The sequence below is a fragment of the Hemiscyllium ocellatum genome, unplaced genomic scaffold, assembly GCF_020745735.1.
Source record: "Hemiscyllium ocellatum isolate sHemOce1 unplaced genomic scaffold, sHemOce1.pat.X.cur. scaffold_1161_pat_ctg1, whole genome shotgun sequence".
NCBI classification, from domain to species: domain Eukaryota; kingdom Metazoa; phylum Chordata; class Chondrichthyes; order Orectolobiformes; family Hemiscylliidae; genus Hemiscyllium; species Hemiscyllium ocellatum.
This window is the reverse complement of record NW_026867691.1, coordinates 9,243-33,549: the sequence shown is the minus strand read 5'-3', so window position 1 is coordinate 33,549 and position 24,307 is coordinate 9,243. Positions and strand designations below refer to the sequence as shown.

The window sequence follows — 24,307 nt, the reverse complement described above, 5'->3', positions numbered from 1 at the left end:
TACACCGCGTGGAAACAGATACTTCGGTGTATCTCATTCATGCTCACCACATCACCAAAATGAAACAAGTCCCGTTCCACAGCATTTGGCCTCAATCCCTCAAAACCCATCGTATTCCAGAAACTCATCCGATTACCATTGCAATTTTCTGAGTGTAATAGCCTCCCCCACTCCCTCTGGTAGCTCATTCCATACACCCATAACCTTGTTGGTGGGAAATGTGCCTCGGGGTCCTTTGTCAATTTCTGACCACTCACCTTAAACCTATGCTCTCGAGTTTCCAACTCACCCTAGCTTGGGTAAAACACGTAAATACTCAGTTTACAACCCTTCCATAAAATCATGTCGCAGCCGTTATGCTGCCGGGAAAGTTGTCCCAGCCTATTCCACTTCACTCTACAGTCCGAACATTGACGACATCCTTGTCTATATTTTGTCACAAATTTCACGTCTATTTTTTTTTAACTTTTTCAAGATGTCAATTACCCAGGATAACAACGAGCTATTGGAAAAAGAAAGGTGAACCGTAGAATGGCTTCAACTTCCAGTGCTGGATGCCACAGAGCCACAAGAGGCTAGCCTGAGGCCAGTTTCTGTAGTGTAGTGGTCATCACATTTGACTAACGCGCAAAAAGTCCCCCGTTCGAAACTGGACAGAAACTGCTTTGATCTTCATTTGCAGCCTTTTACACTGACAAGAACGGAGCTTTCTTGCTTGCTATCCCATCTGCAAACCTGCCTTCGAAAATGCTCGAACAAATCTGCTCTCTTTGTGAAATGTGATGCAATTCCATTAAATTAGTTTGCAAAGCATTGTAAAGTTTTTCTCCAACCTGGGTCTGATCATATGACATTCTGCTTCAGAGTGTAGTTACCGCGTTCTGAATCTTCCACCAAAAGCAGTACCGCATTTGCATTCCTTGTGCAGGCAGGCCGGTTCAAAGACAGGGAAGAAGCTGACGCGCTGGTGTCACAGTACACCACGGATTCCTGAACTAGTCTGTCTGTCAAATGTAGCCCAAAGTCGTATCTGAAAGACCTCATTTGGAAGCCGCCTGTCGTTATTCAACGTGCGAGAATTGGCAGCAGAGGTGCTGAATCATGGTTTGGATCAGTGCGCTCGTTAGTGACTCATTCATTCAGCAACAGCAATGAAAGAAATTACACTCTCAGAGGAACATTTGAACTTGTGCTTTCATAACGTCGCTAGTATTAAAATGCGTCCTGAGATCTAAGCCGTGTTGGAACTTAAACGGAGGAATCGACAGAGAGGCTACAGAATGACATCGCATCCTTTTGGTTTTCTTTAAATCACTGACGAGCAGGAAAATGTAAACGGGGAGAGCGAGTGGGAAAGTGAGGCAGTTGCAGCTCTGCTGAAATTCCTTCTTTGTAAGTAACTCAGCAGCAAGAGACGTGAAGGTGACTCATGTGTGAGAGCTCTTCACATCGAGAACAAAAAGCACTCAAGGGCAGTTAGCACCTCTCCCGGAGTGGGGGTGGGGTGAGCAGTAACTTCTGTTACTCTGTTCAGAAACTGCCTTTTCGATTGACTTGGACAGAAACTGCATTTCTAATAAGCACCATGGAGTTTAGCAAAATGTATTGAGTCGCTCCTTGCCGATTCCCACACAGGTTTCCAACTCAGTTGATATCCATGTGGCTCATGTCCAGGGGTGGACATCTCTGCAGTGAATGGCACGGTTAAGGTAAAAGGCAAGGAAAGTGGCATCTCGAACAGACACAGTGACTGAAACGATGCTGCACGGTATGATGTGGAACACGGCCTGCTCAGCTTTGTGCATTTTCCCTGTAGTCCGGTGTGTTTCGTGTTCCGTGTAAATGTGAAAGTTGTCCTGTTTCGAGCAATGGGTGAAATCATTCAGCAAAGCAAGAATCGAAATTGAAGTAATGTCAAGCAGCTCATGGTGATTTGACCAAATCATAACCGAACATATATTCTCACGCAGTCACAGATACATTTGTCGCTGAAAGAGTCTGAGAAGATAGACTCAGCTTACTATTGATTTTTGTCCGGATTGATGGGCTTTCATTATCTGCTGCGAAATTGACATTGTAGCCGGGCACATTCCAGCAGCTGTGCGAGTCGGAGAGGGACCATGGAGGATCCTCAACTGAGGATCTGGAAAATTTCACGAGGTATGGTCAGTCGGAGCAAAAGTAAGGAAATCGTTTGTTTCTGCAGTGTTTTCAAGATGTCAATTCCCCTGGATAACAACGAGCTGTTGGAAAAAGAAAGGTGAAACGGAGAATGTCTTCACCTTTCAGTGCTGGGTGCCAGAGAACCGCAGCGCGGCCGGCAGAGGCCGGTTTCTGTAGTGTAGTGGTCATCACGTTCGCCTTACACGCGAAAGGTCCCCAGTTCGAAACTGGGCAGAAACTGCTTTGTTCTCAATTGCAGCCTTTTACAAGCCGAGCGGTCTAATGTGCTGGATCCAGGTTCCAGTCCTGAAAGGGGTGTGGGTTCGAATCCCACCACTGCTATTTCAGCTGATCAACTCCATCGCCGCAGCACTGTTAAAATGCTGCTTCGATCCCCGCTGCCTGGATTCCCCCGGGTATTTAACTGTGGTATGGAAACGTGTTGACTATTGCAACGTTTCTCTGCTGTCGTGATGGTAATCGCTTCGACTCTCGCTTTACATTGCAGGCAAGTTGAGTTTTTACTGGAACCGAATGGAGACTGTTATTTCATCGCTGTTGTGAAACAGAGTCCTGCGGTGAGTCGATTCATCGTTATTTGGCTTTCTGGCGAATGGAAAATCGTTCCAATGAATATGTTATTGAATTTCTCCCATTTCCATCGTTTCCGTCCTGGAGACATCTGAAGGGAAAAGTAATCTCATCGAGACTGTGATTGTTGAAATTCACTTTTTTTATGGCCCATACTTATGATATTCGTTCTTTCTCTCTTTTCAGCATTGTCTGGGAAGTGGTGGTGCACTAAGGCTGCAGTATGTTTGAAAGAGTAGTTTGGAATTGCCCTGTTGTTAGTTGTGAGATTACTTTATGCCTCTTGACCTCGGACTCTCTCACATTTAGCGTTCATGCTTCGCTGTGTCTGAATATGCATTAGCTATGCCAGCTTTGATTGTGTTCCGTGTTAAATGCTTTCTGTTTGCGATTCGCTCAATACGTTACGATTTAACACGGGTTCTGCGGTAACTTCCAGCAGCAAAAATCCTCAACTGAGGATCTGGGAAAATTTCACGAAGTATGGTCAGTCGGAGCAAAAGTAAGGAAGTCGTTTGTTTCTGCAGTGTTTCACAATACTACCTTTCCCGTGAGCAGTCGAACAGACTAAATGATTGTGCCACAGACTGCGATGGAAAGCTCCGCTAGAAAGTAATCCTTTAAAACCGGTGTAAGCAACACAAGGTTATTGGGGTACACCGCGTGGAAACAGATACTTCGGTGTATCTCATTCATGCTCACCACATCACCAAAATGAAACAAGTCCCGTTCCACAGCATTTGGCCTCAATCCCTCAAAACCCATCGTATTCCAGAAACTCATCCGATTACCATTGCAATTTTCTGAGTGTAATAGCCTCCCCCACTCCCTCTGGTAGCTCATTCCATACACCCATAACCTTGTTGGTGGGAAATGTGCCTCGGGGTCCTTTGTCAATTTCTGACCACTCACCTTAAACCTATGCTCTCGAGTTTCCAACTCACCCTAGCTTGGGTAAAACACGTAAATACTCAGTTTACAACCCTTCCATAAAATCATGTCGCAGCCGTTATGCTGCCGGGAAAGTTGTCCCAGCCTATTCCACTTCACTCTACAGTCCGAACATTGACGACATCCTTGTCTATATTTTGTCACAAATTTCACGTCTATTTTTTTTTAACTTTTTCAAGATGTCAATTACCCAGGATAACAACGAGCTATTGGAAAAAGAAAGGTGAACCGTAGAATGGCTTCAACTTCCAGTGCTGGATGCCACAGAGCCACAAGAGGCGAGCCTGAGGCCAGTTTCTGTAGTGTAGTGGTCATCACATTTGACTAACGCGCAAAAAGTCCCCCGTTCGAAACTGGACAGAAACTGCTTTGATCTTCATTTGCAGCCTTTTACACTGACAAGAACGGAGCTTTCTTGCTTGCTATCCCATCTGCAAACCTGCCTTCGAAAATGCTCGAACAAATCTGCTCTCTTTGTGAAATGTGATGCAATTCCATTAAATTAGTTTGCAAAGCATTGTAAAGTTTTTCTCCAACCTGGGTCTGATCATATGACATTCTGCTTCAGAGTGTAGTTACCGCGTTCTGAATCTTCCACCAAAAGCAGTACCGCATTTGCATTCCTTGTGCAGGCAGGCCGGTTCAAAGACAGGGAAGAAGCTGACGCGCTGGTGTCACAGTACACCACGGATTCCTGAACTAGTCTGTCTGTCAAATGTAGCCCAAAGTCGTATCTGAAAGACCTCATTTGGAAGCCGCCTGTCGTTATTCAACGTGCGAGAATTGGCAGCAGAGGTGCTGAATCATGGTTTGGATCAGTGCGCTCGTTAGTGACTCATTCATTCAGCAACAGCAATGAAAGAAATTACACTCTCAGAGGAACATTTGAACTTGTGCTTTCATAACGTCGCTAGTATTAAAATGCGTCCTGAGATCTAAGCCGTGTTGGAACTTAAACGGAGGAATCGACAGAGAGGCTACAGAATGACATCGCATCCTTTTGGTTTTCTTTAAATCACTGACGAGCAGGAAAATGTAAACGGGGAGAGCGAGTGGGAAAGTGAGGCAGTTGCAGCTCTGCTGAAATTCCTTCTTTGTAAGTAACTCAGCAGCAAGAGACGTGAAGGTGACTCATGTGTGAGAGCTCTTCACATCGAGAACAAAAAGCACTCAAGGGCAGTTAGCACCTCTCCCGGAGTGGGGGTGGGGTGAGCAGTAACTTCTGTTACTCTGTTCAGAAACTGCCTTTTCGATTGACTTGGACAGAAACTGCATTTCTAATAAGCACCATGGAGTTTAGCAAAATGTATTGAGTCGCTCCTTGCCGATTCCCACACAGGTTTCCAACTCAGTTGATATCCATGTGGCTCATGTCCAGGGGTGGACATCTCTGCAGTGAATGGCACGGTTAAGGTAAAAGGCAAGGAAAGTGGCATCTCGAACAGACACAGTGACTGAAACGATGCTGCACGGTATGATGTGGAACACGGCCTGCTCAGCTTTGTGCATTTTCCCTGTAGTCCGGTGTGTTTCGTGTTCCGTGTAAATGTGAAAGTTGTCCTGTTTCGAGCAATGGGTGAAATCATTCAGCAAAGCAAGAATCGAAATTGAAGTAATGTCAAGCAGCTCATGGTGATTTGACCAAATCATAACCGAACATATATTCTCACGCAGTCACAGATACATTTGTCGCTGAAAGAGTCTGAGAAGATAGACTCAGCTTACTATTGATTTTTGTCCGGATTGATGGGCTTTCATTATCTGCTGCGAAATTGACATTGTAGCCGGGCACATTCCAGCAGCTGTGCGAGTCGGAGAGGGACCATGGAGGATCCTCAACTGAGGATCTGGAAAATTTCACGAGGTATGGTCAGTCGGAGCAAAAGTAAGGAAATCGTTTGTTTCTGCAGTGTTTTCAAGATGTCAATTCCCCTGGATAACAACGAGCTGTTGGAAAAAGAAAGGTGAAACGGAGAATGTCTTCACCTTTCAGTGCTGGGTGCCAGAGAACCGCAGCGCGGCCGGCAGAGGCCGGTTTCTGTAGTGTAGTGGTCATCACGTTCGCCTTACACGCGAAAGGTCCCCAGTTCGAAACTGGGCAGAAACTGCTTTGTTCTCAATTGCAGCCTTTTACAAGCCGAGCGGTCTAATGTGCTGGATCCAGGTTCCAGTCCTGAAAGGGGTGTGGGTTCGAATCCCACCACTGCTATTTCAGCTGATCAACTCCATCGCCGCAGCACTGTTAAAATGCTGCTTCGATCCCCGCTGCCTGGATTCCCCCGGGTATTTAACTGTGGTATGGAAACGTGTTGACTATTGCAACGTTTCTCTGCTGTCGTGATGGTAATCGCTTCGACTCTCGCTTTACATTGCAGGCAAGTTGAGTTTTTACTGGAACCGAATGGAGACTGTTATTTCATCGCTGTTGTGAAACAGAGTCCTGCGGTGAGTCGATTCATCGTTATTTGGCTTTCTGGCGAATGGAAAATCGTTCCAATGAATATGTTATTGAATTTCTCCCATTTCCATCGTTTCCGTCCTGGAGACATCTGAAGGGAAAAGTAATCTCATCGAGACTGTGATTGTTGAAATTCACTTTTTTTATGGCCCATACTTATGATATTCGTTCTTTCTCTCTTTTCAGCATTGTCTGGGAAGTGGTGGTGCACTAAGGCTGCAGTATGTTTGAAAGAGTAGTTTGGAATTGCCCTGTTGTTAGTTGTGAGATTACTTTATGCCTCTTGACCTCGGACTCTCTCACATTTAGCGTTCATGCTTCGCTGTGTCTGAATATGCATTAGCTATGCCAGCTTTGATTGTGTTCCGTGTTAAATGCTTTCTGTTTGCGATTCGCTCAATACGTTACGATTTAACACGGGTTCTGCGGTAACTTCCAGCAGCAAAAATCCTCAACTGAGGATCTGGGAAAATTTCACGAAGTATGGTCAGTCGGAGCAAAAGTAAGGAAGTCGTTTGTTTCTGCAGTGTTTCACAATACTACCTTTCCCGTGAGCAGTCGAACAGACTAAATGATTGTGCCACAGACTGCGATGGAAAGCTCCGCTAGAAAGTAATCCTTTAAAACCGGTGTAAGCAACACAAGGTTATTGGGGTACACCGCGTGGAAACAGATACTTCGGTGTATCTCATCCATGCTCACCACATCACCAAAATGAAACAAGTCCCGTTCCACAGCATTTGGCCTCAATCCCTCAAAACCCATCGTATTCCAGAAACTCATCCGATTACCATTGCAATTTTCTGAGTGTAATAGCCTCCCCCACTCCCTCTGGTAGCTCATTCCATACACCCATAACCTTGTTGGTGGGAAATGTGCCTCGGGGTCCTTTGTCAATTTCTGACCACTCACCTTAAACCTATGCTCTCGAGTTTCCAACTCACCCTAGCTTGGGTAAAACACGTAAATACTCAGTTTACAACCCTTCCATAAAATCATGTCGCAGCCGTTATGCTGCCGGGAAAGTTGTCCCAGCCTATTCCACTTCACTCTACAGTCCGAACATTGACGACATCCTTGTCTATATTTTGTCACAAATTTCACGTCTATTTTTTTTTAACTTTTTCAAGATGTCAATTACCCAGGATAACAACGAGCTATTGGAAAAAGAACGGTGAACCGTAGAATGGCTTCAACTTCCAGTGCTGGATGCCACAGAGCCACAAGAGGCTAGCCTGAGGCCAGTTTCTGTAGTGTAGTGGTCATCACATTTGACTAACGCGCAAAAAGTCCCCCGTTCGAAACTGGACAGAAACTGCTTTGATCTTCATTTGCAGCCTTTTACACTGACAAGAACGGAGCTTTCTTGCTTGCTATCCCATCTGCAAACCTGCCTTCGAAAATGCTCGAACAAATCTGCTCTCTTTGTGAAATGTGATGCAATTCCATTAAATTAGTTTGCAAAGCATTGTAAAGTTTTTCTCCAACCTGGGTCTGATCATGTGACATTCTGCTTCAGAGTGTAGTTACCGCGTTCTGAATCTTCCACCAAAAGCAGTACCGCATTTGCATTGCTTGTGCAGGCAGGCCGGTTCAAAGACAGGGAAGAAGCTGACGCGCTGGTGTCACAGTACACCACGGATTCCTGAACTAGTCTGTCTGTCAAATGTAGCCCAAAGTCGTATCTGAAAGACCTCATTTGGAAGCCGCCTGTCGTTATTCAACGTGCGAGAATTGGCAGCAGAGGTGCTGAATCATGGTTTGGATCAGTGCGCTCGTTAGTGACTCATTCATTCAGCAACAGCAATGAAAGAAATTACACTCTCAGAGGAACATTTGAACTTGTGCTTTCATAACGTCGCTAGTATTAAAATGCGTCCTGAGATCTAAGCCGTGTTGGAACTTAAACGGAGGAATCGACAGAGAGGCTACAGAATGACATCGCATCCTTTTGGTTTTCTTTAAATCACTGACGAGCAGGAAAATGTAAACGGGGAGAGCGAGTGGGAAAGTGAGGCAGTTGCAGCTCTGCTGAAATTCCTTCTTTGTAAGTAACTCAGCAGCAAGAGACGTGAAGGTGACTCATGTGTGAGAGCTCTTCACATCGAGAACAAAAAGCACTCAAGGGCAGTTAGCACCTCTCCCGGAGTGGGGGTGGGGTGAGCAGTAACTTCTGTTACTCTGTTCAGAAACTGCCTTTTCGATTGACTTGGACAGAAACTGCATTTCTAATAAGCACCATGGAGTTTAGCAAAATGTATTGAGTCGCTCCTTGTCGATTCCCACACAGGTTTCCAACTCAGTTGATATCCATGTGGCTCATGTCCAGGGGTGGACATCTCTGCAGTGAATGGCACGGTTAAGGTAAAAGGCAAGGAAAGTGGCATCTCGAACAGACACAGTGACTGAAACGATGCTGCACGGTATGATGTGGAACACGGCCTGCTCAGCTTTGTGCATTTTCCCTGTAGTCCGGTGTGTTTCGTGTTCCGTGTAAATGTGAAAGTTGTCCTGTTTCGAGCAATGGGTGAAATCATTCAGCAAAGCAAGAATCGAAATTGAAGTAATGTCAAGCAGCTCATGGTGATTTGACCAAATCATAACCGAACATATATTCTCACGCAGTCACAGATACATTTGTCGCTGAAAGAGTCTGAGAAGATAGACTCAGCTTACTATTGATTTTTGTCCGGATTGATGGGCTTTCATTATCTGCTGCGAAATTGACATTGTGCTCGTCGGAGAGGGACCATGGAGGATCCTCAACTGAGGATCTGGAAAATTTCACGAGGTATGGTCAGTCGGAGCAAAAGTAAGGAAATCGTTTGTTTCTGCAGTGTTTTCAAGATGTCAATTCCCCTGGATAACAACGAGCTGTTGGAAAAAGAAAGGTGAAACGGAGAATGTCTTCACCTTTCAGTGCTGGGTGCCAGAGAACCGCAGCGCGGCCGGCAGAGGCCGGTTTCTGTAGTGTAGTGGTCATCACGTTCGCCTTACACGCGAAAGGTCCCCAGTTCGAAACTGGGCAGAAACTGCTTTGTTCTCAATTGCAGCCTTTTACAAGCCGAGCGGTCTAATGTGCTGGATCCAGGTTCCAGTCCTGAAAGGGGTGTGGGTTCGAATCCCACCACTGCTATTTCAGCTGATCAACTCCATCGCCGCAGCACTGTTAAAATGCTGCTTCGATCCCCGCTGCCTGGATTCCCCCGGGTATTTAACTGTGGTATGGAAACGTACTGACTATTGCAACGTTTCTCTGCTGTCGTGATGGTAATCGCTTCGACTCTCGCTTTACATTGCAGGCAAGTTGAGTTTTTACTGGAACCGAATGGAGACTGTTATTTCATCGCTGTTGTGAAACAGAGTCCTGCGGTGAGTCGATTCATCGTTATTTGGCTTTCTGGCGAATGGAAAATCGTTCCAATGAATATGTTATTGAATTTCTCCCATTTCCATCGTTTCCGTCCTGGAGACATCTGAAGGGAAAAGTAATCTCATCGAGACTGTGATTGTTGAAATTCACTTTTTTTATGGCCCATACTTATGATATTCGTTCTTTCTCTCTTTTCAGCATTGTCTGGGAAGTGGTGGTGCACTAAGGCTGCAGTATGTTTGAAAGAGTAGTTTGGAATTGCCCTGTTGTTAGTTGTGAGATTACTTTATGCCTCTTGACCTCGGACTCTCTCACATTTAGCGTTCATGCTTCGCTGTGTCTGAATATGCATTAGCTATGCCAGCTTTGATTGTGTTCCGTGTTAAATGCTTTCTGTTTGCGATTCGCTCAATACGTTACGATTTAACACGGGTTCTGCGGTAACTTCCAGCAGCAAAAATCCTCAACTGAGGATCTGGGAAAATTTCACGAAGTATGGTCAGTCGGAGCAAAAGTAAGGAAGTCGTTTGTTTCTGCAGTGTTTCACAATACTACCTTTCCCGTGAGCAGTCGAACAGACTAAATGATTGTGCCACAGACTGCGATGGAAAGCTCCGCTAGAAAGTAATCCTTTAAAACCGGTGTAAGCAACACAAGGTTATTGGGGTACACCGCGTGGAAACAGATACTTCGGTGTATCTCATTCATGCTCACCACATCACCAAAATGAAACAAGTCCCGTTCCACAGCATTTGGCCTCAATCCCTCAAAACCCATCGTATTCCAGAAACTCATCCGATTACCATTGCAATTTTCTGAGTGTAATAGCCTCCCCCACTCCCTCTGGTAGCTCATTCCATACACCCATAACCTTGTTGGTGGGAAATGTGCCTCGGGGTCCTTTGTCAATTTCTGACCACTCACCTTAAACCTATGCTCTCGAGTTTCCAACTCACCCTAGCTTGGGTAAAACACGTAAATACTCAGTTTACAACCCTTCCATAAAATCATGTCGCAGCCGTTATGCTGCCGGGAAAGTTGTCCCAGCCTATTCCACTTCACTCTACAGTCCGAACATTGACGACATCCTTGTCTATATTTTGTCACAAATTTCACGTCTATTTTTTTTTAACTTTTTCAAGATGTCAATTACCCAGGATAACAACGAGCTATTGGAAAAAGAAAGGTGAACCGTAGAATGGCTTCAACTTCCAGTGCTGGATGCCACAGAGCCACAAGAGGCTAGCCTGAGGCCAGTTTCTGTAGTGTAGTGGTCATCACATTTGACTAACGCGCAAAAAGTCCCCCGTTCGAAACTGGACAGAAACTGCTTTGATCTTCATTTGCAGCCTTTTACACTGACAAGAACGGAGCTTTCTTGCTTGCTATCCCATCTGCAAACCTGCCTTCGAAAATGCTCGAACAAATCTGCTCTCTTTGTGAAATGTGATGCAATTCCATTAAATTAGTTTGCAAAGCATTGTAAAGTTTTTCTCCAACCTGGGTCTGATCATGTGACATTCTGCTTCAGAGTGTAGTTACCGCGTTCTGAATCTTCCACCAAAAGCAGTACCGCATTTGCATTCCTTGTGCAGGCAGGCCGGTTCAAAGACAGGGAAGAAGCTGACGCGCTGGTGTCACAGTACACCACGGATTCCTGAACTAGTCTGTCTGTCAAATGTAGCCCAAAGTCGTATCTGAAAGACCTCATTTGGAAGCCGCCTGTCGTTATTCAACGTGCGAGAATTGGCAGCAGAGGTGCTGAATCATGGTTTGGATCAGTGCGCTCGTTAGTGACTCATTCATTCAGCAACAGCAATGAAAGAAATTACACTCTCAGAGGAACATTTGAACTTGTGCTTTCATAACGTCGCTAGTATTAAAATGCGTCCTGAGATCTAAGCCGTGTTGGAACTTAAACGGAGGAATCGACAGAGAGGCTACAGAATGACATCGCATCCTTTTGGTTTTCTTTAAATCACTGACGAGCAGGAAAATGTAAACGGGGAGAGCGAGTGGGAAAGTGAGGCAGTTGCAGCTCTGCTGAAATTCCTTCTTTGTAAGTAACTCAGCAGCAAGAGACGTGAAGGTGACTCATGTGTGAGAGCTCTTCACATCGAGAACAAAAAGCACTCAAGGGCAGTTAGCACCTCTCCCGGAGTGGGGGTGGGGTGAGCAGTAACTTCTGTTACTCTGTTCAGAAACTGCCTTTTCGATTGACTTGGACAGAAACTGCATTTCTAATAAGCACCATGGAGTTTAGCAAAATGTATTGAGTCGCTCCTTGCCGATTCCCACACAGGTTTCCAACTCAGTTGATATCCATGTGGCTCATGTCCAGGGGTGGACATCTCTGCAGTGAATGGCACGGTTAAGGTAAAAGGCAAGGAAAGTGGCATCTCGAACAGACACAGTGACTGAAACGATGCTGCACGGTATGATGTGGAACACGGCCTGCTCAGCTTTGTGCATTTTCCCTGTAGTCCGGTGTGTTTCGTGTTCCGTGTAAATGTGAAAGTTGTCCTGTTTCGAGCAATGGGTGAAATCATTCAGCAAAGCAAGAATCGAAATTGAAGTAATGTCAAGCAGCTCATGGTGATTTGACCAAATCATAACCGAACATATATTCTCACGCAGTCACAGATACATTTGTCGCTGAAAGAGTCTGAGAAGATAGACTCAGCTTACTATTGATTTTTGTCCGGATTGATGGGCTTTCATTATCTGCTGCGAAATTGACATTGTAGCCGGGCACATTCCAGCAGCTGTGCGAGTCGGAGAGGGACCATGGAGGATCCTCAACTGAGGATCTGGAAAATTTCACGAGGTATGGTCAGTCGGAGCAAAAGTAAGGAAATCGTTTGTTTCTGCAGTGTTTTCAAGATGTCAATTCCCCTGGATAACAACGAGCTGTTGGAAAAAGAAAGGTGAAACGGAGAATGTCTTCACCTTTCAGTGCTGGGTGCCAGAGAACCGCAGCGCGGCCGGCAGAGGCCGGTTTCTATAGTGTAGTGGTCATCACGTTCGCCTTACACGCGAAAGGTCCCCAGTTCGAAACTGGGCAGAAACTGCTTTGTTCTCAATTGCAGCCTTTTACAAGCCGAGCGGTCTAATGTGCTGGATCCAGGTTCCAGTCCTGAAAGGGGTGTGGGTTCGAATCCCACCACTGCTATTTCAGCTGATCAACTCCATCGCCGCAGCACTGTTAAAATGCTGCTTCGATCCCCGCTGCCTGGATTCCCCCGGGGATTTAACTGTGGTATGGAAACGTGTTGACTATTGCAACGTTTCTCTGCTGTCGTGATGGTAATCGCTTCGACTCTCGCTTTACATTGCAGGCAAGTTGAGTTTTTACTGGAACCGAATGGAGACTGTTATTTCATCGCTGTTGTGAAACAGAGTCCTGCGGTGAGTCGATTCATCGTTATTTGGCTTTCTGGCGAATGGAAAATCGTTCCAATGAATATGTTATTGAATTTCTCCCATTTCCATCGTTTCCGTCCTGGAGACATCTGAAGGGAAAAGTAATCTCATCGAGACTGTGATTGTTGAAATTCACTTTTTTTATGGCCCATACTTATGATATTCGTTCTTTCTCTCTTTTCAGCATTGTCTGGGAAGTGGTGGTGCACTAAGGCTGCAGTATGTTTGAAAGAGTAGTTTGGAATTGCCCTGTTGTTAGTTGTGAGATTACTTTATGCCTCTTGACCTCGGACTCTCTCACATTTAGCGTTCATGCTTCGCTGTGTCTGAATATGCATTAGCTATGCCAGCTTTGATTGTGTTCCGTGTTAAATGCTTTCTGTTTGCGATTCGCTCAATACGTTACGATTTAACACGGGTTCTGCGGTAACTTCCAGCAGCAAAAATCCTCAACTGCGGATCTGGGAAAATTTCACGAAGTATGGTCAGTCGGAGCAAAAGTAAGGAAGTCGTTTGTTTCTGCAGTGTTTCACAATACTACCTTTCCCGTGAGCAGTCGAACAGACTAAATGATTGTGCCACAGACTGCGATGGAAAGCTCCGCTAGAAAGTAATCCTTTAAAACCGGTGTAAGCAACACAAGGTTATTGGGGTACACCGCGTGGAAACAGATACTTCGGTGTATCTCATTCATCCTCACCACATCACCAAAATGAAACAAGTCCCGTTCCACAGCATTTGGCCTCAATCCCTCAAAACCCATCGTATTCCAGAAACTCATCCGATTACCATTGCAATTTTCTGAGTGTAATAGCCTCCCCCACTCCCTCTGGTAGCTCATTCCATACACCCATAACCTTGTTGGTGGGAAATGTGCCTCGGGGTCCTTTGTCAATTTCTGACCACTCACCTTAAACCTATGCTCTCGAGTTTCCAACTCACCCTAGCTTGGGTAAAACACGTAAATACTCAGTTTACAACCCTTCCATAAAATCATGTCGCAGCCGTTATGCTGCCGGGAAAGTTGTCCCAGCCTATTCCACTTCACTCTACAGTCCGAACATTGACGACATCCTTGTCTATATTTTGTCACAAATTTCACGTCTATTTTTTTTTAACTTTTTCAAGATGTCAATTACCCAGGATAACAACGAGCTATTGGAAAAAGAAAGGTGAACCGTAGAATGGCTTCAACTTCCAGTGCTGGATGCCACAGAGCCACAAGAGGCTAGCCTGAGGCCAGTTTCTGTAGTGTAGTGGTCATCACATTTGACTAACGCGCAAAAAGTCCCCCGTTCGAAACTGGACAGAAACTGCTTTGATCTTCATTTGCAGCCTTTTACACTGACAAGAACGGAGCTTTCTTGCTTGCTATCCCATCTGCAAACCTGCCTTCGAAAATGCTCGAACAAATCTGCTCTCTTTGTGAAATGTGATGCAATTCCATTAAATTAGTTTGCAAAGCATTGTAAAGTTTTTCTCCAACCTGGGTCTGATCATGTGACATTCTGCTTCAGAGTGTAGTTACCGCGTTCTGAATCTTCCACCAAAAGCAGTACCGCATTTGCATTCCTTGTGCAGGCAGGCCGGTTCAAAGACAGGGAAGAAGCTGACGCGCTGGTGTCACAGTACACCACGGATTCCTGAACTAGTCTGTCTGTCAAATGTAGCCCAAAGTCGTATCTGAAAGACCTCATTTGGAAGCCGCCTGTCGTTATTCAACGTGCGAGAATTGGCAGCAGAGGTGCTGAATCATGGTTTGGATCAGTGCGCTCGTTAGTGACTCATTCATTCAGCAACAGCAATGAAAGAAATTACACTCTCAGAGGAACATTTGAACTTGTGCTTTCATAACGTCGCTAGTATTAAAATGCGTCCTGAGATCTAAGCCGTGTTGGAACTTAAACGGAGGAATCGACAGAGAGGCTACAGAATGACATCGCATCCTTTTGGTTTTCTTTAAATCACTGACGAGCAGGAAAATGTAAACGGGGAGAGCGAGTGGGAAAGTGAGGCAGTTGCAGCTCTGCTGAAATTCCTTCTTTGTAAGTAACTCAGCAGCAAGAGACGTGAAGGTGACTCATGTGTGAGAGCTCTTCACATCGAGAACAAAAAGCACTCAAGGGCAGTTAGCACCTCTCCCGGAGTGGGGGTGGGGTGAGCAGTAACTTCTGTTACTCTGTTCAGAAACTGCCTTTTCGATTGACTTGGACAGAAACTGCATTTCTAATAAGCACCATGGAGTTTAGCAAAATGTATTGAGTCGCTCCTTGCCGATTCCCACACAGGTTTCCAACTCAGTTGATATCCATGTGGCTCATGTCCAGGGGTGGACATCTCTGCAGTGAATGGCACGGTTAAGGTAAAAGGCAAGGAAAGTGGCATCTCGAACAGACACAGTGACTGAAACGATGCTGCACGGTATGATGTGGAACACGGCCTGCTCAGCTTTGTGCATTTTCCCTGTAGTCCGGTGTGTTTCGTGTTCCGTGTAAATGTGAAAGTTGTCCTGTTTCGAGCAATGGGTGAAATCATTCAGCAAAGCAAGAATCGAAATTGAAGTAATGTCAAGCAGCTCATGGTGATTTGACCAAATCATAACCGAACATATATTCTCACGCAGTCACAGATACATTTGTCGCTGAAAGAGTCTGAGAAGATAGACTCAGCTTACTATTGATTTTTGTCCGGATTGATGGGCTTTCATTATCTGCTGCGAAATTGACATTGTAGCCGGGCACATTCCAGCAGCTGTGCGAGTCGGAGAGGGACCATGGAGGATCCTCAACTGAGGATCTGGAAAATTTCACGAGGTATGGTCAGTCGGAGCAAAAGTAAGGAAATCGTTTGTTTCTGCAGTGTTTTCAAGATGTCAATTCCCCTGGATAACAACGAGCTGTTGGAAAAAGAAAGGTGAAACGGAGAATGTCTTCACCTTTCAGTGCTGGGTGCCAGAGAACCGCAGCGCGGCCGGCAGAGGCCGGTTTCTGTAGTGTAGTGGTCATCACGTTCGCCTTACACGCGAAAGGTCCCCAGTTCGAAACTGGGCAGAAACTGCTTTGTTCTCAATTGCAGCCTTTTACAAGCCGAGCGGTCTGATGTGCTGGATCCAGGTTCCAGTCCTGAAAGGGGTGTGGGTTCGAATCCCACCACTGCTATTTCAGCTGATCAACTCCATCGCCGCAGCACTGTTAAAATGCTGCTTCGATCCCCGCTGCCTGGATTCCCCCGGGGATTTAACTGTGGTATGGAAACGTGTTGACTATTGCAACGTTTCTCTGCTGTCGTGATGGTAATCGCTTCGACTCTCGCTTTACATTGCAGGCAAGTTGAGTTTTTACTGGAACCGAATGGAGACTGTTATTTCATCGCTGTTGTGAAACAGAGTCCTGCGGTGAGTCGATTCATCGTTATTTGGCTTTCTGGCGAATGGAAAATCGTTCCAATGAATATGTTATTGAATTTCTCCCATTTCCATCGTTTCCGTCCTGGAGACATCTGAAGGGAAAAGTAATCTCATCGAGACTGTGATTGTTGAAATTCACTTTTTTTATGGCCCATACTTATGATATTCGTTCTTTCTCTCTTTTCAGCATTGTCTGGGAAGTGGTGGTGCACTAAGGCTGCAGTATGTTTGAAAGAGTAGTTTGGAATTGCCCTGTTGTTAGTTGTGAGATTACTTTATGCCTCTTGACCTCGGACTCTCTCACATTTAGCGTTCATGCTTCGCTGTGTCTGAATATGCATTAGCTATGCCAGCTTTGATTGTGTTCCGTGTTAAATGCTTTCTGTTTGCGATTCGCTCAATACGTTACGATTTATCACGGGTTCTGCGGTAACTTCCAGCAGCAAAAATCCTCAACTGAGGATCTGGGAAAATTTCACGAAGTATGGTCAGTCGGAGCAAAAGTAAGGAAGTCGTTCGTTTCTGCAGTGTTTCACAATACTACCTTTCCCGTGAGCAGTCGAACAGACTAAATGATTGTGCCACAGACTGCGATGGAAAGCTCCGCTAGAAAGTAATCCTTTAAAACCGGTGTAAGCAACACAAGGTTATTGGGGTACACCGCGTGGAAACAGATACTTCGGTGTATCTCATTCATGCTCACCACATCACCAAAATGAAACAAGTCCCGTTCCACAGCATTTGGCCTCAATCCCTCAAAACCCATCGTATTCCAGAAACTCATCCGATTACCATTGCAATTTTCTGAGTGCAATAGCCTCCTTCACTCCCTCTGGTAGCTCATTCCATACACCCATAACCTTGTTGGTGGGAAATGTGCCTCGGGGTCCTTTGTCAATTTCAGACCACTCACCTTAAACCTATGCTCTCGAGTTTCCAACTCACCCTAGCTTGGGTAAAACACGTAATTACTCAGTTTACAACCTTCAATAAAATCATGTCGCAGCCGTTATGCTGCCGGGAAAGTTGTCCCAGCCGATTCCACTTCACTCTACAGTCCGAACATTGACGACATCCTTGTTTATATTTTGTCACCAATTTCATGTCTATTTTTTAAAATTTTTCAAGATGTCAATTACCCTGGATAACAACGAGCTATTGGAAAAAGAAAGGTGAAACGTAGAATGGCTTCAACTTTCAGTGCTGGATGCCACACAGCCGCAGCGCGCCCGGCCGTGGCTGGTTTCTGTAGTGTAGTGGTCATCACGTTCGCCTCACACATGAAAAATCCCCAGTTCGTAACTGCGCAGAAACTGCTTTGTTCTTCATTTGTAGCCTTTTACACGAACAAGAACGGAGCTTTCTTGCTTGCTCTCCCATCTGCAAACCTGCCTTCGAAAATGCTCGAACAAATCTGCTCTCTTTGTGATTCAATTCCATTAAATTAGTTTGCAAAGCATTGTAATGTTTTTATCCAACCTGGGTCTGATCATATGACATTCTGCTTCAGAGTGTAGTTACCGCGTTCTGAATCTTCCACCAAAAGCAGTACCGCGTTTGCATTCCTTGTGCAGGCGGGCCGGTGCAAAGACAGGGAAGAAGCTGACGCGCTGGTGTCACAGTACACCACGGATTCCTGAACTAGTCTGTCTGTCAAATGTAGCCCAAAGTCGTATCTGAAAGACCTCATTTGGAAGCTGTCTGTCGTTATTCAACGTGCGAGAATTGGCAGCAGAGGTGCTGAATCATGGTTTGGATCAGTTCGCACGTTAGCGACTCATTCAATCAGCAACAGCAATGAAAGAAATTATACTCTCAGAGGAACCTTTGGACTTGTGATTTCATAGCGTCGCTAGTATTAAGGTGAGCCCCGAGATCTAAGCCATGTTGGAACTGAAACGGAGGAATTGACAGAGAGGCTGCAGAATGACATCGCAACCTTTTGGTTTTCTTTAAATCACTGATGAGCAGGAAAATGTAAACGGGGAGAGCGAGTGGGAAAGTGAGGCAGTTGCAGCTCTGCTGAAATTCCTTCTTTGTAAGTAACTCAGCAACAAGAGACGTGAAGGTGACTCAGGCGTGAGAGCTCTTCACATCGAGAACAAAAAGCACTCAAGGGCAGTTAGCACCTCTCCCGGAGTCGGGGTGGGGTGAGATAATTACCTTTTGATTTCAGTTACTATGTTCACAAACTGCCTTTTAAATTGAGGTGAACAGAAACTGCATTTCTAATAAGCACCATGGAATTTAGCAAGGTTTATTGAGTCGCTTCTCGTCGATTCCCACGCAGGTTTCCGACTCAGTCGGAATCGATGTGGCTCATGTCCAGGTGTGACCATCCCTGCAGCCAATTGCACGGTTAAGGTAAAAGGCAAGGAAAGTGGCATCTCGAACTGGCCCCGAGGACAGGGCATCCGCACAATTTGATCTGTCCTTCGCGGATTGTAATGCTACCTCCGCTTTTAGAGTGGAGAGCATTCTTTGGGAATCTTATTCCGCAAAACAGACTCAGTGACTGAAAGGATGCTGCACGGTAGGATGTGGAACACGGCCTGCTCAGCTTTGTGCATTTTCCCTGCAGTCCGGTGTGTTTCATGTTCCATGTAAACGTGATAGTTGTCCTGTTTCGAGCAATCATTGAGCCAAGCAAGCATCGAAATTGAAGTAATGTCAAGCAGCTCATGGTGATTTGACCAAATCATTACCGAACATATATTCTCACGCACTCACCGAAACATTTGTAGCTGAAAAGAGTCTGAGTAGGTAGACTCAACTTACCATTGCTTTTGAGGGGCTGTATTGAGGGGCTCCTTCTTTGTGATTCACTCAGCAACCAGAGACATGAAGGTGACTCAGGCAGAGCGCTCTTCACATCGAGAACAAAGAGCACTCAGGTACAGTTAGCACCTCTTTGACATCTTCTGGGGTGGGGTGTGGTAATCAGCTTTTGACTTCTGTTAATATCCTCAAAAACTGAAAGTTGTCCTGTTTCGAGCAGAGGACGAAATCATTTACCAAAGCAACAATCCAAATATCAGCAATATCATGCAGCTCATGGTTACTTTCCCCAATCATAACCGAATATACATTCTCTCATACAGACATTACATTTGTGGCTTGAGCAAATCTCAGAAGCCTGATTCCAGCTATCAAATGATTTTTGGCTGGATTGAAAGTTTGTTGCGAGATTGATATTGTAGTTGGTCATATCCCTGCAGCTGTGCCAGCAGGATAGGGATCACAGAACTGTTTCCCGGTGACTTTGCTTCTAATGTTTCACAGGAGCACCATGGAAGGTGTAAGACAATATACTGCAGCTGTGGCTGGTTTCGTGGCGAAGTGACCGAAGAAACCGCTTTCTCACTACAAACTCACAGGTGGCTCGAGTTCAGATCCAACCGCTGCCGTTTGTGGGTGTGCTGTCTGTTTTACTGTAGCCTGTTAAATGCTGCTGTGTTTAAATTCCAAAACAACCATGTGGTTTTGCTTTTGGAAATGTACCTCTGATTTGGGAGAGTGCACACTCTCTATCCTGTCAATGTTCATGCTGTTATGATCACGTTTGCGTCCCACATGAAATGCCCCGGTCTCAAGCTGTTCTACTGCTGCATCATATTCCAGCCAAGTTGTAAAGTTTAGTGCTGGCCGACTCTGAACACCAGCTGCTCGCGGGGATGTTGCCTGTAGTGTAGTGACTGTTAGAGTCACCTCGTACACGAAAAATCCCCACTTCAAAATCGGGCATGAATAGCCTTATTCCCGATGGCAGCCTTTCAGACTGACATGAGCAGAGTTTTATAACTTGCTGTTCACGTCAGCAAACCTGGCTTTGAATTTGCTCGCTCATACATGCTCGCGTGATGAAACGGAATACAATCCCATTTCATTTCTGTGTGAAACATTGTCACAGTGGTCGCCAAACTGGTTTTGAATATGGACAGATGTGTACAGCACTGATGGCCATTCTGTGTCACAGTGGAGTTCCTGGACTCTGATCCTTCCACTAAAAACAGTACCACATTTGCTTTCCTTGGGCAGGCGGCCTGGTTCAAAGCCAAGGGGCAAAGGTTCCCAGCAAAAATCCTCAACTGAGAACCTGGGCATGTTTCATGGGGAATCGTCAGTGGGAGTAACATTGTGGAAACATCCGGTTCTGCAGTGTTTCTAAACACTAAATTCAAGAGCGATTGGATTTTAGTATTCTGAGGCATAATTTAAATTGATTGGTAAAATTGGAATTGTTTCTTAATTACCAAACAAAACTGACTTGTTCCACAGCCAACCGTTTTCAATTTTCCAGTACACGCTGAGACTGCTAGTTGGTCATCACAGGTATTTGTCAGCGCTCAGTTCCGAACAGCATCCACTCTCATTTAAAGGTGGAGGGCACGTCTTCAACTTCATAACACTGTTCTCATCACAAAATCCTGCAGCTTCTAATCTTGGGGACAGGGGTTGGATTGCAGCCGTTACCGTATTAAAAGTAAAGTTTCTCACACGGGAAGCACCATTCATGAAGAGACAGTTTCTGTAAGCACTGTCCCAGGGCTGTGCAGGGAGCTGCAGTGGCCACTTTCTGTTGACAGCAGGGGTCTGGAGAGAACAATGTTTATCCCTATCTTACTCCACGTGGAGCCAGGAAACACAGAATCATCAATGGTTTGGGCTGCAATTCCACCTTGCCATGGATTTTCCGGTTTAAATGGAGCTAGGGTACTATTCCCATAGTCTGATCTGGAACAACCAAAGCTCCATACCTGGATGGTGTCAAACTAACAACCTTTATCTTTCAGCCCGCTGCCGACCATTGGAGTCACACAGCCTGTCACCAACCAGGCGTGCCGATTTCCCTAAAGCAGGAAGGTTAGCGGGGATCTGAAGGGCGGTGGAACAACTGGAGCTTTCACTGTTTTCAGAGTCTGTCACCAATTTTCCTGCTTTCATTACCAAAAGTGTCAGAGAGCTTGAGGGGTCTGCAAACACCCAGAGGGAAAGGAACTGGAAATTAGAAGATACCCAGATCGTTCAAAATGACTGCCTGAGCTACATCACTATGACTCTGATACTGGGGTAATTCAAGCACACGGCTTGACAGAATCTGAAAATTAAATACAGAACTTCAGGCTGTTCAGTCCAAATGCAATCCATTAAGATACAGTGGATATTGAATCCCTTCTATATAACCACTTCATCAAATCCTCCCTGTCAATCTATCCACAATCTTAATTTTTGTATCTCGTTGTCCATTTCCCCCAGCTAATGTGAACATCTTGTTTTCATCTTCCTTACCTATAACAATAATAAGCCAATAAGCTTTGTCACATCTCGCTTCAACTCCAGTTGCTCCATTGCATCATAAGTCACTCCTGAAACTTTCTTGTAAATGAATGAGCCTATCCCCTCTCTGGAACCTCCAATCCTTCGCAGTGTATGATGATCTCTGTTGTGAGTATACTGATCACCCTCGACTTCGATGAGCGATAATGTGAGTTTCTGAAATTATAGAGAGGGTGCAGGAGGAACCCAATAGGACTGGCACCTTTTGGGAGAGAGAAATAATGTTCATGTTTAGAGATAATTTCTTACTTTATTTTGATTATTCTTTTTTCTCTGCCCTAATAGTGATGGATCGTGTAAGCTTCTTTCTCTGAGGACTTCAAGGAAGGATATATACACAAAAGTATCAAACTAAGGGAATTATCTGTCTGTCTGATTTCTCACCTGGACCAGCATTGCCTTTATTAAACTTCTTTGAATGTGTGAAGAAGATTCACAGACAGGAAACGCCAAAGAAACATTTAATCAAAATCTGACAATATCAATTGATTCATCACAAACTGGAAATAATTGACGTTTGAGTATTGCATCCTCAGTCATTACCAATCACTGCATACAATTTCGCCATCATATCCTCCCTGACGATCTGTACCAAAGTCTTAGGTGATTGTTGGTGTATCCCATACCTGGGGGAGATGTGTTCCAGGTAGAGGAAGTTGGGAGCTGACAGGATGAACTGGGTTGGGGAGGAGATGGGATTTGGGTGATAGACATTGGGAGTAATTGAACCTAGCTCAGTCAGCCATTACCCTCACGCCATGCCGGCTGACCGGAGGAGTATTGATCTGTGACTGTCTCTGTCTGTCTGTGACAGCATGTGGACTGGGGGGTCACTTGTTCCCTTGTTGCCTTTTCTCTCTCTCTCTCTCTCTTGCTCTCTCTTTCTCTTCTCTCTCCTCTGTCGTTTTCTCTTTCACACTCTCATTCTTCTGCTCTCTCTTCACCACCCCTTCTTCACCTCTCTTCTCATCCTCCCCGCTGCTCCCTCTCTTCTCTCTCCCCTCTCTCTTCCCTCACTCTTCTCTCCCTCTCTCTCCTCTTTCTCCCTCCACTCTCACTTCATCTCTCTCTCTCCCCCTCTCTCTCTCATTAGGGTCGCATGGTGGCTCAGTAGTTACCATTGCTGCCTCACAGTGCCAGGGACCCTGTTCAAATCCTGCCCAAGGCGACTGTCTGTGTGTAGTGTGCACATTTTCCCCAGTGTCTGCGTGGGTTTCCTCACGGTGTGTCCAATGGTGTGCAGGTCAGGGTGGACTGGTAATGGGAGAGTAGCCCAATGGGCTAGGTGAACTCTCCAGACCGAGAAAGGTCTGGGTGGGTTACTCTACTACCCATCTTCCCACCCCTCTCTTTCCCCCAGTCTCCTATCCCCTCTCTTCTGCCACCCTGCCCTCACCTATCTTCCCAATTCTCTCCTCACTTTCCTCCCACACTTTCACCGTCCTACCCATCTGCCCTTCTGTCTTTCATCCAATTTCCTCCTCCCCACGTCCAACCACTCTGTCCTCCCTCGTCACCTCCTTCTGCTCCTCCTGCTGTCTACTCACTCTCTCCGCACCGCCACCTCCTCCCCCTCACCTCTTCTCTCCCAGCTAACACACCCCACTCTCTTCCTCCTCACCCCACACCTCACCCACTCTCCTCCTCCCCTGCTCTGACACGCTCTTTTGCTCCTGCTCTTCTCTGCCTCATCCTCCCCATCTTTCCCTACCCCTCCCTCCTCCACCTCTCTCCTCTCCCTCTCTCTCTTCTACCCCTCTTTTCCACGCCCTCTCTACTCTCCCTCTCTCTCCTCCCCCTCCATCCTCCCCTCTCTTCCCACTCCCTCCCCTCCCCCTCTCACCCCCCTTCCCTCCCCCTCTCTCCTCCCACAGACTCTCCCGTCCTCTCTCTCTTCTCCCCTCCCCTCTCTCTTATCAACCTCCCCTCCCTCCTCATCCCCCTCCCTTCCTCCTCCTTCTCTCCTCTCCCCTCTTCCCTCTCTCCTCCCCCTCCCATCTCACTCCTCACTAATCTCTCCTCTCACTCTTCACCACTGTATCCTCTCCCCTCTCTCCCTCCCCTCTCTCCTCATCCCCTTTCCCCTCTCCTCCTCCCTCTCTCCTCTCTCATCTCCCTTCTTCCCTCTTCCCCTCCTCACTACTCACTCCTCTCACTCCTTACCACTGTCGCCTCTCCCCTCCCTTCTCTCCTCTCCCCTCTCTCCTCTCTTCTCTCCCCTCCCCCTCACCTCTCCCTTCTCCTCTTTCTCTGAAGCGACTGGGCTTGTATACCCTTGAGTTTAGAAGACTGAGAGGGGATATGATTGAGACGTATAAGATTTTGAAAGGATTGAACACTCTGGCAGCAGGAAACATGTTTCCGCTGATGGGTGAGTGCCGAACCAGAGGACACAGCTTAAAATACCCAGAGAGTGGTGGCTGTGTGGAATGCTCTGCCCCAGAGGACAGTGGAGGCCCAGCCTCTGGATTCATTTAAGAAACAGTTGGATCGAGCTCTCAACGATAGTGGAATCAAGAGTTATGGGGATAAGGCAGGGAGCGGATACTGATTAGGAATAATCAGCCATGATCATATTGAATGGCGGTGCAGGCTCGAAGGGCTG

At 46.0% G+C, this 24,307-nt stretch overlaps 5 non-coding genes across 5 annotated transcripts; all 5 read left to right on the top strand.

Moving 5' to 3' along the window:
- The first annotated feature begins 2,330 nt into the window (after window positions 1–2,330).
- Window positions 2,331–2,403, top strand: trnav-uac (transfer RNA valine (anticodon UAC)). The gene has a single exon. It is a non-coding gene; the product is annotated as a tRNA-Val (tRNA).
- A 3,336-nt stretch (window positions 2,404–5,739) lies between these two features.
- Window positions 5,740–5,812, top strand: trnav-uac (transfer RNA valine (anticodon UAC)). The gene has a single exon. It is a non-coding gene; the product is annotated as a tRNA-Val (tRNA).
- Window positions 5,813–9,124: 3,312 nt separating this feature from the next.
- trnav-uac (transfer RNA valine (anticodon UAC)) lies at window positions 9,125–9,197 on the top strand. Its single transcript has one exon. It is a non-coding gene; the product is annotated as a tRNA-Val (tRNA).
- A 3,336-nt stretch (window positions 9,198–12,533) lies between these two features.
- Window positions 12,534–12,606, top strand: trnav-uac (transfer RNA valine (anticodon UAC)). Its single transcript has one exon. It is a non-coding gene; the product is annotated as a tRNA-Val (tRNA).
- A 3,336-nt stretch (window positions 12,607–15,942) lies between these two features.
- trnav-uac (transfer RNA valine (anticodon UAC)) lies at window positions 15,943–16,015 on the top strand. The gene has a single exon. It is a non-coding gene; the product is annotated as a tRNA-Val (tRNA).
- Window positions 16,016–24,307: the final 8,292 nt, after the last annotated feature.